A 15,719-nucleotide genomic window follows, 5' to 3' on the forward strand; every position below is an offset into this window, starting at 1 on the left:
TCTGTTTGCTATGGAGTGATGGGACCAGATGCCATGATTTTCGTTTTTTGAATGTTTCCCAGTTGTAAGAACTGATTATACACACTGAATCTGATGCTGGGCTTGATGTCAGCAGGGCTGGTAATTGGGAATGGAACACAGACATGGAGTGACGGAGAGTAAGGTTAAACTGGAACTACAAAGAATTTTCGGAACTTATAGAAATGAGTTGAAACCTATGAGCCCAAACTTGAACCTTCATGGCTCTCACTGCTTCCGCACCTGTAACCTTGATGATGTAGGTAACCTGCAGTGGGTGTGACACACCTAACTATACAGATGCACAAAAACCTGCCTCAGTATTATTTGGAAAAGCAAAGATGGGGATCTGACAGAAGCTAGGAAAACTGTAGGCCCAGTTGCTGCCCCATGCCAGTGAAGGTGAGCCCAGAGATCCTTGACAATGTGTGAGGGCTGCCATAACACCTGAACTTACTTTAGCATTCCAAACCCGGTGGCTGCTTCTCTTTTGTCTTCTCTGTCTCTTTGGGATTGATTTTTTTTTTTTTAAAGCCAACTCTAACCCAGAACCCAGGGTGTATATTGTCACCCTGCTTTTTTTAACTTATATGCAGAATACATCATGTGAAATGGTGGGCTGCATGATGCACAAGCTGGAATCAAGATTGCCAGGAGAAATATCAATAACCTCAGATATGCAGATGACACTGCCCTTATGGCAGAAAGCGAAGAAGAACTAAAGAGCCTCTTGATGAAAGAGGAAAGTGAAAAAGATGTCTTAAAACTCGGCATTCAGAAAACTAAGATCGTGGCATCTGGTCCCATCACTTCATGGCAAATTTCTTTGGGCTCCAAAATCACTGCAGATGGTGACTGCAGCCATGAAATTAAAAGGAAGAAAAGTTAGGACCAACCTAGGCAGCATATTAAAAAGCACAGACATTACTTTGCCAACAAAGGTCCATCTAGTCAAAGCTATGGTTTTTCCAGTGGTCATGTATGGATGTGAGAGTTAGACTATAAAGAAAGATGAGTGCCGAAGAATTGATGCTTCTGAACTGTGGTGTTGGAGAAGACTCTTGAGGGTCCCTTCAACTGCAAGGAGATCAAACCAGTCATTCCTAAAGGAAATCAGTCCTGAATGTTCATTGGAAAGACTTATGCTGAAGCTGAAACTCCAACCCTTTGGGCACGTGATGTGAAGGACTGACTAACTGGAGAAGACCCTGATGCTGGGAAAGATAGAAGGCAGGAGGAGAAGGGGACAACAGGATGAGATGGCTGGATGGCGTCACCGACTTGATGGACATGAGTTTGGGTAGGCTCCGGGAGTTGGTGATGGACAGGGAAGCCTGGCATGCTGCAGTCCTTGGGGTCGCAAAGAGTCGGACACGACTGAGCGACTGAACTGATCTGAACTGAACCCGGAACCATGAAAAATGTATTTGGAAAAATGTAGTTGCTACCCAGCAAGGTAAAAAGCCATTACAGACCGTCCTTTGTCACCATGGCACCAATGCACACCTCTTTTCATCGTATTTATGTTACAAATAAAGACAGTTGTGAAACTATACTTCTGGTGAACATAACGCAACTATCCTTTGTTCATCTGATAACATACAAACCCTCTCTTTAAGAGAGAATACAAAATCTCTTTATCCATAGGTGGGTTAATTTCTTTTCTACCTGTGTCACATTTTCTACTTAACTTCCTGTAACTCAGATACCAAAATATGATATGCAGTTAGGTACTATTAGATGATTATCAAAAGGGAGAGAAATCGGTTAATATAGATAGAAATATTTTATATCATAAAAAGAAGAAATACTATTAGAATTTTCATTTCTACAACTAGTCATGTGGTTGTAGTTGCTGTCTATAATTACTTTCTGCTGTGACTCTGCATTCCTTTTGTTCTTGGCAGTATCTCAGCTGATGGTGGTTTCTTGCCTGATGGGGTGACCTGAATCTTCATTCCTTAAGGGTCTGGGTCATTAGCAGTCCTGCCTGATTGTTTCCATTGACTTTAATCACACTACATGGAAATACTAAGTGGCCTCCCAGAGAAACTCCTGCATTCCAGACATAGTTTCTGGGAGCCCCTCTTGTGTAGTAGGAGCTTGACTCCCCCTTGATTGTGAGGTCAGTCACCCTCGTCGCTTCTGCAGCCCCTTCTTTGTTGATTCGTTGGCGTGAATAACCCCAAGTGGCTGGGTGGCAGTCTAACTCCCAGTTTAGTGGAATCATTTCTGCATTTCTTGGTGGAAACTAAAATCTAACAAAGGAACAATATGGCCATAGATGCATATAGGTGGCTAAGTGATATGGTATGTTGTATGTGTCAGTGAATTGGGAAGCAAAGGGAATTAGTTTGGAGTGACAATCAGTTAATACAAATTAATATAGGAACATTTCATAATACTTGGGGAGATAATCAGGATACCGTGTACTAAATATTTACTTTGAAAGAAGTGTAAATATATTCAAAATGTGCATTTTTTTTTTTTCTTTTTCACTTTTTACTATCCAGTATTTAATAATGGACTGGTGGTTGGTAACAGTTGAGTTTTGAATCTAGATCTGATATACTTTTTAGATTTTTTTGTTTATTTATCTCTAGGGTGAGACTTATATTTACTATTTTGAGCTTTTATAAATTAATTTTAAAGAATATAGAGCAGTGAGCATAAATGACTTCATTTATTTTCACAACTGAAAATAGTACAGTAGCATTGTGTGTCATATCTACTCTGAAACTAGAAATTATAATCAGTGATTAGGAGGGTGAGCCTGGAGTCAGTCTACCTGGCTTTAAATTTTAGCCCTCCTCAGTTCAGTTGCTCAGTCATGTCCAACTCTTTGCGACCCCATGGACTGCAGCACGCCAGGCCTCCCTGTCCATCACCAACTCTCAGAGTCCGCCCAAACTCATGTCCATCGAGTCGATGATGCCATCCAGCCATCTCATCCTCTGTTGTCCCCTTTTCCTCTCACCCTCAATCTTCCCCAGCATCAGGGTCTTTTCCAGTGAGTCAGTTCTCCGCATCAGGTGGCCATTATTGGAGTTTCAGCTTCAGCATTAGTCCTTCCAGTGAACACTCAGGACTGATTTCCTTTAGGATGGACTGGTTGGATCTCCTTGCAGTCCAAGGGACTCTCAAGAGTCTTCTCCAATACCACGGTTCAAAAGCATCAATTCTTCAGCACTCAGCTTTCTTTATATCCAACTCTCACATCCATACGTGACTACTGGAAAAACCATAGCCTTGATTAGACGGACCTTTGTTGGCAAAGTAATGTCTCTGCTTTTTAATAAGCTGTCTAGTTTGGTCATAACTTTCCTTCCAAGGGGTAAGCGTCTTTTAATTTCATGGCTACAGTCACACTTACCCTAAATTTCAGTTAACTGTTGCTCTGTAGCAATGCTTCCCCTGCCCCCGCCATGTCAGTGGCTTAAAATGAGTGCATGTTATTACTCATGAATCTGTAGGTCACATGGATGGTTCCGATCATCTGGGCTAGATTTGGCTCATTTTAGCTGAGTTGATGTCATCTAGGATAGAGAGGAAACAAGTCGACCTCACCCTGGAAACTGGCACAACATCACTTCTGCCATGTTCTGTTGGTTCAAGTCAAGTTGTGAGGCCAGACAGGATTCAGGATATGGGGAAATCAGCTCTACCTCTTGATGGGGGGAGCTGCATTATCCCATTGTCAGGAGTTGGATCTAGGCGGGGTGGAGAATTGGAGCCATTTTATAGTCATTTTACCATACAACATGATCATGCACAAGTCTCTTCATCTCTTCGAATCTGTTTGCTAACCTGTAAAAATGGCTAGGAGTGTAATGATTCTTTTTGAGACTATTTTGAAGATCAGATAAAATAATCTGTGTGAAGTGTCTTTGGTTGTGTCTTGATGTCTGCTAACATGTGCTCAATATGTGTTTGTTATTATTGCTTGGTAGTAAGTGAAAGTGAAAGTCACTCAATGGTGTCCGACACTTTGCAACGCCCATGGACTGTATCTTGGCAGGCGCCTCTGTCTGTGGAGTTCTCCAGGCAAGAATACTGGAGTGGCTAGCTGTTCCCTTCTCCAGGGGATCTTTCCAACCCAGGGATTGAACCCAGGTTTCCCACATTGCAGTTAGATTCTTTACCATCTGAACCACCAGGCAAGTCATGGAAGGTAATAATTAGGTGTGTTGTATTTATGACTTAAAATAGTTATAATAATCCTATGGTGCTATCATTATTTCCTTCTTATACCTGAGGAGACAAACTGAATTGCTTAAGTTACCAATATGCCAAGGTTTGTGGTAGACCCAGCATTTGAATCAACATGCTTTTTTATTTTTGCCCTGAAAGTCTAATACTTGAATTTGAGAGCCAGTACAGTGGTAAACATGTGGCCTCTGGAGCTTTGTTAGTCCTTGTCCCACACCTTATCAGCCTTTCAGCCTTGGGCAAATTACTTAATCTCTTTATGCCTCACTTTCTAGGAAAGGAGATTGCATACCTTGGGCACATGGTTGCTTGTGAATTTTGTGAAGTCACTCAGTCGTGTCTGACTCTTTGCGACCCTGTGGACTGTAGCCTACCAGGCTTTTCCCTCCATGGGATTTCCCAGGCAAGAATACTGGAGTGGGTTGCCATTTCCTTCTCCAGGGGATCTTCCCGACTCAGGGATCGAACCCGGGTCTCCCACATTGTGGGCAGACGCTTTAACCTCTGAGCCACCAGGGAAGCCCAGCACGGTTGCTGGTGAGGATTAAAGGAATTAATAGATGTTAAGTGTTTAGAACTAGCTCAGGCTAGGTAGGTATGAAGTATGTTGTTATTCCTTTTCCTCTTTATTATTACACGCTGCTGTGTTTAGGCTGAAACTGTAAAAACTTTTCAATTGAAAAGATTAAATGAGACTGAAATTATCACCCTTTTCTTTTTAGAGCCATCTAATTTTTTCATGAAGTAGTGTTGACTTTTATGGTTAGTTTTTTAATACACTAATTATGGATTTTACTGATGTGAATTGGTTATATAGGGATGGTTCAATTTGAGGAAAAACTATTCCACAGTATTTTGTCTCCCCCCCCACCCTTTCCATTCTGAGCTTTTCTTGCACAATGTGGTTCATTTCTGTGGTTTCTATTCAGTGTTGGTTACCCTCAAATCAACACCTGAAGTTTGACCTCACTCCTGATTTTCATTCCTTAATTAGTTTTTCTTCTTTCTCCAGTTAGTTATTATAATTACTGTTTTTTCTCATATTGTCTCCTCTCCTGTATGCTTATTGCTTCCGGTTTAGTGCAGATCCTATTTTTTGGTTGTTATTTGTTTCTTTTCTTTTTTTAACATCTGACCTTACTGTTACTCTGAGAACATCTTAGTTGTTTTTTTTTCCACTTGAATATATATTTATTTTAGAATGCGGCAGTAACAGCATGATAATAAACCATCACAAACTTGTACCAAGAAGCACACAATCTTTAAAGTGTTGTTTTTCACAAGTAATTTAAGTATGGCATTATTATTATTTTGCACTAGAGTCAAAGACAACATTTAGGTTCTTCAGCTTTGGGGCATTTAGTAACATGATTGTCTAGTTAGGCAGAGGCAAGAAATTCAAATGCAGTTTCTTTCTCTTCTGCCGGTTCCTTTGCAGTAAGATCCATCTCCTCACGTGAGAAATCATTAATAGGGAGACCTTCAACAACCTTCTAGGTCTTATCCTTGATTGTAACAGGGAACGGGTAAAGCAGATCATCAGGAATACCATAGGAGTTGCCATCCAGAGAGAATGCCCATGGACACAGACTCTCCCTCTGGGGTTCCAAACCAGATGTCTCTCCGTGGTCACAGATGGCTTTTGCAGCTGACTTTCACTGCACAGTTTCTGCGCCTTGATGACAGCAGCATCGTGCTACCGCACGGTCCTGACGAATGCTCCCTTGTCATATTTCAGAGCTTCATAAACACAAACTTCCTTTCTCTGCAGTTTCACCCTGGCATGGTTGACATCTGTATACTGAGTTGAGGAATGGTATCCCCAGATGATGACATTCTTTACATCATCAGAAGTCACTCCAAGTTTAAGAGCAGTCTGAGCTTCAGCTGGGTTGTGATCCAAAAGAGTCAAGCAACTGAAGTTCTCCTTGGGAATGGATGGTGCCAACTTAGAGGTAGTCAGACAGTTGGTATTGGCTGGGTTTCCCACCACCATAGCCTTAACTGACTTCTTGGCATATTTGTCCAAGGCTGCACCCTGGCATTTGAAGATTTTCATAATTGATTTGAGTAAATCTTTCCACTCCATGCCATCCCTTCTTGGCATAGAGCCCACAAGAATGGCCACATCCAGGTCTTTGAAGGCAGTCTCTTCTTTATCTTTTGTGATGACATCTTTCAGGAGGCGCAGTGCACAGTCTTGCAGCTCCATCAGGACACCCATTATTGGAGTGATACCCAACAGCCGAGAATGATAGGCTGGTCTTTACCAAAGACAGGTCCATTTCCATTACTGTACAGCCGTGAATATGCAATTTGACCAGCTGCTCCAGTCACAAGGACTCGGATTGGTTCAGACGTGATTGGGAAGAGCGCGGAGACTTCTGCACCTGTCGAATGAGCCTCAGGCAGTCAGGTCACCTCTGTCCTGGAACCAACTCACATCTTAGTTTTGACTGGACTCAGAGGTAGAAGCTCTTGGAGAAGACAGCCTCCTTCTCTTGATAGTCTCTTTCTGGCATTTTTCTTTGGCCGCTTCCATTTTCTTGGCCACAAGTTTACCATATTCTGCAGTCTGCCTTTATTTTTCTCGGTACACTGTTCCCTCCGGGTAATATACTGACGTTTGTGTTGCAGAACACATGAAATACAGACACTGACTCTTGTGTGCCTTGGAGTCGGACACGACTAAGCACACATGAAGGAGGAGTGGTAGAGGAATTACTGCTGTTTCTGGCTTTAGAGGATGTTTCTCTGTTAAGAATGATGTTTCTGGTTTTTAGTAGAATAATAACTTTGTAGGTAAGCATATTTTCTTGTAGTTTTAGCAAATGGGTATTGATTCCTGCATGTGTTGAGATAGGTTTCTTTCTTCCTTCAGCATCTTGATATTGTAAATTATGTTGATAGATTTTTCTGTCTATAAACCAAAACCTTGCATTATTAGGATAAACCCATTTTGGTCATAATGTAACTACACTGTCCAATGTAGTACTCACTAGCCACTTTTGGCAGTTTGAATTTAAATTTATGAAAAATAAAATTAAAAATCCAGTTTCTTAGACTTATTAATCACATTTCAAGTGTTAATTGTAGCTGGTGGCTATCATGTTGGACATTGGAGATACAGAACATTTCTGTTGCAGAAACTTCTGTTGTGCAGTGCTGTGATATATATAACTGCCTTTTAGAACACATCCATCTTTAATCTAACTGGTCAATTGAGATTTTGAAATAAGCCATTACTTTTCATTACATTTTTTTTGTCCCCCCCCCCCCCCCCCCCCCCTAGTCTTTCTGGTTATTTTCGGCATCCTCTTTCTGTTCTCATATTTTATAATTTCATTAAAAAAATTTTTTTTAAACATTTCAGCTATATTTTACCTTTTGTTGATTAAATTTTGAAATCTGAATTCAGTGGTGCTTCAGTCTCCCAGTGATGTTCGTTTCCTTATGTGTGTGTGTTGATCCTTGAGTAGGACTCATGTTTTGTTGAGCTTAGTATGTGGAAGATTTGGGAGAGTACTCTGAGAAGGTTTTTTTTTTTTAAGCCCACAGAAGATTTTGTTTTTGTATCTGCTAAGATAACAGGACTTATGTCCTGGGAACTTTAAGGATGACTTTCAGGCTCAGCTTTCCTGCTTATAGATGGCACAGTGCTGATATGGACAGTTACCCTCTGGCATCTCCATGTGCATACTGCTTACTGCCCAAGTTTCAACATACTATTGTTATGGGGTTGGATAGGTAGGGAGCATGGAAGTGATGATGGAGTATGGAAATGTCCTTGTAGATTTTTCTTTGTATGTGTTCAGCAATATGATAACAGTTTTCTTCTGGATCATTTGGGCTCTTCATAATGTACTGACTGTAGACTACTGGATATGGATGTTCAGTCTTTTCAGTTGGGCTTTTCACTGCTTCTGGTGATGCTTAGTTCTCTCTGCCTTCATCCCTTCCAGTTTGAACTGTCCTGCTCTCAAGTTACTAGAATTCGTAATTCACTGTTGCTACTTTTCACTCTTGCTTACTTTGGTTATTGTATGTACAAACCTATCCACCTTTCTTTGAATACATTGAATAATTTCATTAAAATTAATGAAGATTTTAAAATGTATTTCTGTTGTGTCTTTTTGTATTGACTTTATTTTATTTAGTCTTGTGCTCTGATTCTTATTTTGTGCACCCCTTTTGGACTCCTTGAGTCTTCTTTTGTGCTTGTTGATTTTTCTTTATGCAGTTATATTTGTAAATGAAATTCTAAATTAGTCTTTATTGATAGCAGGTGTGGGCTTCTTTAGCTATTGTATGAATTAGGGTCACTTTCTCCAAATGGGTCCTTCTAAGGGAATGGGTAGCTGGAGTTCTTTCTCTGTGTGTTATCCCTGGTATGGTAAATCAACTGAGACAGGCTTTAAAAGTAGGGTTATTTTTAGGGTGTGTGGGCTAGGAGCACACCGTAAGGCTTGTATCTCCTGTGAACAAAACAGATGGCTGAGAGAGCATTTGTGTCACAAAATCCCAACTTGTTTTATCTTGCAATCTACATCAGGTCAGGAAAGCTTAGATGTAGAGTCTTTATCTATCTTAATTTTGTTTTGGTTTCTGGTGGACTTTCAAAATCCTATTGTTGGCTGTGTTTTTTGACCTGAGGTTATTAGCAGGAATAGGAAAAGAGTTGCTGTAGAGTTAAGAGTGTGCTATTGGAAGATTCTGTTTGCTTGCTTGTTAATAGTGATGGCCCAGACCTAAGGAGGTTTTATCTTCCTGTCTTCATTCAGTTCCCCATCCCCTAATTCTGAGTCTGGGTGCTTTATTGAGACCTGGTTTTACTTGTGTTGACTATCAGCATTGTCAGTGATCTTGTGATTGCTAACACTGCTATGGTTTTTTCCCATAGTTGTTATTTCATTGGAAATACTAATTGATTTGGGGAAGAGGAGAGAGAAGTGTTATTATGCATTGACCACTGTAAAATCAGAAACTCTACTGAAAAAGATTTTAAAGTTTATTCTTATTTTCAATGTGTGCCTTTTGGGCACGTGTAAGTTCTGAAGTTTTAGAATGAGACACTGCCACTAGCATTTCCTATTTTACATTGATTTCCATGGAGTACTTTTTATCACATCAACTGCCTAAACCCAGTTTCTCAAAGATACATGGTAACCATCAAAAGGAGTGTAGAATGATCATTCCATGTTGAAATGGAACTCCTTTGAGCTAATGCTTCACTTGGTGTCTGACAGCTCTTAACAGTTGCTATGTTCTCCTTGGTAATTAAAAATATCCAACAGTATCTGTGAATTTACTGTGAAGTCCAGGGTGTTCTGAGATGTCTTGGTGCACAGTTTGGTAACTATAGTTGTAGCACTTTATAGTTTGTATAGCATTTAAGCAGATAGTTATTTTCTGCTTAGAAGACTGAAAATCAACCATCTTTGTAGGATAAGCTATAGATATTTGTACAAGACTAGTCTACTGGGCTGTCTGTTCTCAGAAGACAGTCTTTATTTTAAAGTTTATTTCTGATTGGTATTTTAAAAATATAGTTCATTTTCTGTGAGTTTTTAACCCTTTTAGTGGAAGTAAATGTGTATTTGCCAGGGGATTGAAAAGAAGTGTCCTTAGTGTAGAAGGTAATAACCATTTTCTGTATTGACATTCTTCCTGTTACAAATTTGTTTTTCTGAGAAAATATTTTGAAAAAAGATTAAAAATTAATTTTCAAGTAAATAATTGAGTAACTTTTCATACTGTTCATGGGATTCTTGAAGCAAGAATGCTGGAGTGGTTTGCCATTCCCTTCTCCAGTGAACCATGTTTTGTCAAAACTCTCCACAGAGAATGGCAAGAACACACAGAACTATGTAAAAAGGTCTTAATGATTCAAATAACCATGATGGTGTGATCACTCACCTAGAGCCAGATGACCTGGAGTGTGAAGTCAAGTGGGCCTTAGGAAGCGTTGCATGTGTGCTAAGTTGCTTTAGTCATGTCTAACTCTTTGCAACTCTGTGGACTGTAGCCTGCCAGGCTCCTCTGTCCATGGGATTCTCTAGCCAAGAATGTTGGAGTGAGTTGCCCTGCCCTCCTCCAGGGCATCTTACCCAGACACATTTCTCTTATGTCTTATGTCTCCTGTTTGGCAGGCAGGTTCTTGAACACCAGCGCCATCTGGGAAGCATTACTATGAACAAAGCTAGTGGAGGTGATGGAATTAGAGCTGAGTTATTTCAAATCCTAAAAGATAATGCTGTAAAAGTGCTGCACCCAATATTTGAGCAAATTTGGAAATTTCAGCAGTGGCCACAGGACTGGAAAGGGTCAATATTCATTTCAGTGCCAAAGAATGAGCTACTGCACAATTGCACTCATTTCACATGCTAGCAAGGTAATGCTCAGAATCCTTCAAGCTAGACTTCAGCACCATGTGAACCAAGAATTTCCAGATAACAAGCTAGATTTAGAAAAGGCAGAGGATCCAGAGATCAGATTGCCAACATCCGCTGGATCTTAGCAAAAGCAAGGGAATTCCAGAAAAATGTCTGTTTCATTGACTGCACTGAAGCCTTTTACTCTGTGGGTCACAATAAACTGTGGAAAGTTCTTAAAGAGATGGGACTACCAGGCCACCCTAGCTGTCTCCTGGGAAACCTGCATGCAGCTCAGGAAGCAACAGTAAGAACTTGACATGGAACAACTGACTGGTTCAAAATGGGAAAAGGAGTACGTTAAAGCTGCGTATTGTCACTCTGCTTATTTAACTCATATGCAGGATATAGTATGTAAAATGCTGAGCTGGATGAATCACAAACTGAAATCCAGATTGCCAGGAGGAATGTCAGCTACCTCAGATACACAGGTGATACTACTCTAATGGCGGAAAGTGAGGAGGAACTAGAGAGCCTCTTGATGAGGGTGAAAAAGGAGAGTTAAAAAGCTGGCTTAAAACTCAACATTTAAAAAACTAAGACCACGGCATCTGGTTCCATCACTTCATGGTAAGTAGATGGGGAAAAAAATGGAACAGTGACAGATTTTTTATTCTTGGGCTCCCAAATCACTGTGGATGTTTACTGCAGCCATGAAATTAAAAGATGCTTGCTCCTTGGAAGAAAAGCTATAACAAACCTGGACAGCATATTAAAAAGCAGAGATATCATTTTACTGACATAGGTCCATGTAGTCAAAGCTGTGTTTTCTGTTTTTTTTTTAACTAGGCAAAGAATTTTATTTATCTTTGTCTCAAACTTTATTCTTAGGCTTCTTCAGCTTCATTAGCTGCAAAGAATGAATTGTATATAAGCAAAAACTGAAAAGAGCTGCAGTGTCTAGGGGCTTAGGCTTAAAAATATTAGAGATCTAGATTTTATCAGATCCATAAACAAAATTTTAAAAAGCAGTCATAATATAAAATAGCAGCTCCCAGTAACTTCTTCAAGATTTATCTTCTTCAGAAGTTAACTCTATTCAGTTTGCTTCATTCTTGGAAACCTCATCAAAATTCTCCAGAAGATCTAGAACTTCATCATCGTCCACCTCTCCAGTGGCAAGTGGTGCTTTTCCATCCACGGATTGTTTGGGCAGAGCTTCAGCCAGTCTCCTTAAACTGGTCAGACTGTTGGCACCAAGCTGGTTTAAGATGCTGGGGAGCATTTCTGTCAGTTGCTTTGTCTCAGCGTGGCCTGTAATGGTGAAAGTGTTTGCTGCCAGGGATGCCTGAACTTTAGGGTTGTTAAAGTGAATCACTGTTCCTTGATTTGTGAACATATTCACCTCTTCAATACCAGAGATATTGTTTACCCCTAACTTATTTAAAGAGAACTGAAGTTTTTTGTCATCTGCTGTGGCTATTCTATGAACCACCTTCTTCTTCCTGCGAGCAGTTCTTTTCCCACCAGTGCGCACTTGTGCCTGCAGTTTGGCGAGTTTCTCCTGGTTCACGATAGTTTCTTTCATCTTGTTGGAGCGGAAATGGGGCCGCGTGGGGAACTAGGGTTGGCGCTCAAGTGGTCTCGGGAAGACCAGCTGAGGTTAGGCGCACACATGCGGGGACGCAAGATGGCAGCTAGAGCCAAAGCTGTGTTTTTTCCAGTAATGTACGGATGTGAGCGTTGGACCATAAAGAAGGCTGAGCGCTGAAGAATTGATGCTTTTGAATTGTGTTGGAGAAGACTCTTGAGAGTCCCTTGGACTGTGAGAAGATCAAACCAGTCAATTCTAAAGGAAATCAGCCCTGGGTGTTCATTGGAAGGACTGATGCTGAAGCTCCAGTACTTTGGCCACCAGATGCGAAGAGCTGACTTGTTAGAAAAGACCCTAATGCTGGGAGAGATTGAGGGCTAGGGGAGAATGGGGCAGTAGGGGACGAGATGGTTGGATAGCATCACCAACTCAGTGGACGTGAATTTGAGCAAACTCTGGGAGATAGTGAAGAACAGGGAAGCCTGGCATGCTTTAGTTCACGGGGTCACAAAGAGTCATACACAGATGAGAAACTGAACAAAGGGGAAACTGCAAGGGAGAGGGGATAAATTAGGAGCTTGGAATTTATAAATACACACTACTATGTATCAAATAAACAATAGGAACCTACAGTATAGCACAGGTAACTGTATTTAATATGTTGTAATTATCTATAATGGAAAAGAATCTGAAAAAGTATATATGTGTGTGTATTCATATACATGAACTTCCCAGGTGGTGCTAGTGGTAAAGAACCTGCTTGCCAATTCAGGAGCCATAAGAGACGGTTCATTCCCTGGCTCAGAAAGATCCCCTGGAGGAAGTCATGGTAATGCATTCCAGTATTCTTACCTGGAGAATCCCATGGACAGAGGAGTCTTAATTCGTGCTATAGTCCATAGAATTGCAAAGAGTTGAACACAATTGAAGCAACTTAGAACATACACATATGTATGTATATCTGAATCACTTTCTGTACACTGGAAGCTAGCATAGCCTTGTAAGTCAGTTATGCTTCAATTTAAAAAAAAAAAGCCCCAAATAAACAGAAAAAGGGTAGTCTTCAACAGATGATACTGGAGCAGCTAGGTGGATTTCTACATGGAAAAGAGTGAAGTTGGATTCCATCTTAAACAATACGTAAAAATCAATAAAAGTGGATCAATGACCTAAACAGCTAAAACCATAAATGCTTAGAGGAAAATATAGGAGTAACATTTCATGACTTTGGAGGTTTGATATTAGATATTTAGATATGATAACAGCAGCATGAGCAATAAAAGAAAAAAATGGATTGGTTTCACTATATAAAACTTAGAAACTTTTGTGCCTCAAAGGACATTATCAAGAAAGTGAAAGACAGCCTACAAAATGGGAGAAAAAAAACTTGCAAATCGTATCTGATATGGATTTCCCGATTTTCTGGATATCTGATATCCAGAATGTTTAAAGGACTCTTGGAGCTCCACAATAAAAGAACAAGCAGTTTAAAAATTGGGGAAAGGATATGAACAGACATTTCTCTAGAATCTGTGGATTGGAAAGAATCCATAAAATCCTAAGTATATACTATAAAGAATTGAAGCCAGGGTCTTGAAGAGATATTTGTACTTGCATGTTCATAGCAGTATTATTCATAGTAGCTACCGGTGGAAACAAACACAAATGTCCATTAACCGATGAATGAAAAAACAAAATGTGTTTAAATGGAGAGTAAATTGTATGGTATATGAATTATATCTAAAATTCTCCAAGCTAGGCTTCAGCAATACATGAGCCATGAACTTCCAGATGTTCAAGCTGGTTTTAGAAAAGGCAGAGGAACCAGAGATTGCCAACTTCTGCTGGATCATCGAAAAAGCAAGAGAGTTCCAGAAAAACATCTATTTCTGCTTTATTGACTATGCCAAAGCCTTTGACTGTGTGCCTCACAATAAACTGTGGAAAATTCTGAAAGAGATGGGAATACCAGACCACCTGACCTGCCTCTTGAGAAACCTGTATGCAGGTCAGGTAGCAACAGGTAGAATTGCACATGGAACAATAGACTGGTTCCAAATAGGAAAAGGAGTATGTCAAGGCTGTATATTGTCACCCTGCTTATTTAACTTGTATGCAGAGTACATCATGAGAAACTCTGGGCTGGAAGAAGCATAAGCTGGAATCAAGATTGGGGGAGAAATATCAATCACCTCAGATACGCAGTTGACACTACCCTTATGGCAGAAAGTGAAGAGGAACTAAAAAGCTTTTTGATGAAAGTGAAAGAGGAGAGTGAAAAAGTTGGCCTGAAGCTCAACATTCAGAAAACTAAGATCATGGCATCTGGTCCCATCACTTCATGGCAAGTAGATGGGGAAGTAGTGGAAACAGTGTCAGACTTTATTTTTCTGGGCTCCAAAATCACTGCAGATGCTGACTGCAGCCATGAAATTAAAAGATGCTTACTCCTTGGAAGGAAAGTTATGACCAACCTAGATAGCGTATTAAAAACCAGAAATATTACTTTGCCAACAAAGGTCTGTCTGGTCAAGGCTGTGGTTTTCCCAGTGGTCATGTATGGATGTGAGAGTTGGACTGTGAAGAAAGCTGAGCACCAAAGAATTGATGCTTTTGGACTATGGTGTTGGAGAAGACTCTTGAGAGTCCCTTGGACTCCAACCAGTCCCTCCTAAAGGAGATCAGTCCTGGGTGTTCATTGGAAGGACTGATGCTGAAGCTGCAACTCCAATACTTTGGCCACCTCATACGAAGAGTTTACTCATTTGAAAAGACCCTGATGCTGGGAGGAATTGGGGGCAGGAGGAGAAGGGGACGACAGGGGATGAGATGACTGGATGGCATCACCGACTTGATTCATAAGGTCGCAAAGAGTCAGACATGACTGAGCGACAACTGAACTGAACGGAAGGCTGTTTTAGGAAAATAAAAGAAACACAAAACAAAACCCAGCATCTTTGTTTGGACATCACTGATAGAAAAAAGTTGGGTTGATTTTAGCCAGGAAGAATATATGGTAGATGGTTGGCAGTTACGTCTATTAACCATAGAAGAATCTTTCAAATTCTCCTGTGAAGTAAGAAGCAGCTTCCCAGTTAGGATGATGCAGTTGCAAAATATCCTAAAGGGGCAAATAAATAATTTGGAATTATTAGATGTAATTCAACTAATCACTCAGAAAAGTAATAATGAGACTGGAGACAAACTTGTACATACCTTCAAAATTAATATCAGGAATATTTCTAAATACTTAATGTAGTATGATAGTTTTTTATGTTTTCTCATTCGGAGAAATTTACAGAGCAGTTTATTAAATTAAACATTTTGGTGCACTTTACATCCAGAATTATATTCCAGTTTCCTCCAACATTGCCTAATTTATTCATTATGATTTATCTACAAGGTTTATAACTTAACTTTTTTTTTTTAAACTTCATCATGGTAAAAGCAGAACATAGAATTTACTCTTTAAATTTTAGAATACAATAAGTGTACAACTTTTGAAGCAAGTTTATTGATCATCATTA

General features: G+C 40.1%; 1 protein-coding gene and 2 pseudogenes across 7 annotated transcripts in view; 1 reads left to right on the forward strand and 2 right to left on the reverse strand.

Annotated features, from left to right (window-relative positions):
- Positions 1 to 15,719, forward strand: part of PDS5B (PDS5 cohesin associated factor B) — a 169,899-nt gene that overhangs the window by 24,117 nt on the left and 130,063 nt on the right. The window lies entirely within an intron of this gene.
- LOC110125939 (malate dehydrogenase, cytoplasmic pseudogene) lies at positions 5,601 to 6,407 on the reverse strand (annotated as a pseudogene).
- LOC110125951 (transcription factor BTF3 pseudogene) lies at positions 11,567 to 12,201 on the reverse strand (annotated as a pseudogene).

This window comes from Odocoileus virginianus, chromosome 8 (assembly GCF_023699985.2).
Source record: "Odocoileus virginianus isolate 20LAN1187 ecotype Illinois chromosome 8, Ovbor_1.2, whole genome shotgun sequence".
Classification (NCBI taxonomy): domain Eukaryota; kingdom Metazoa; phylum Chordata; class Mammalia; order Artiodactyla; family Cervidae; genus Odocoileus; species Odocoileus virginianus.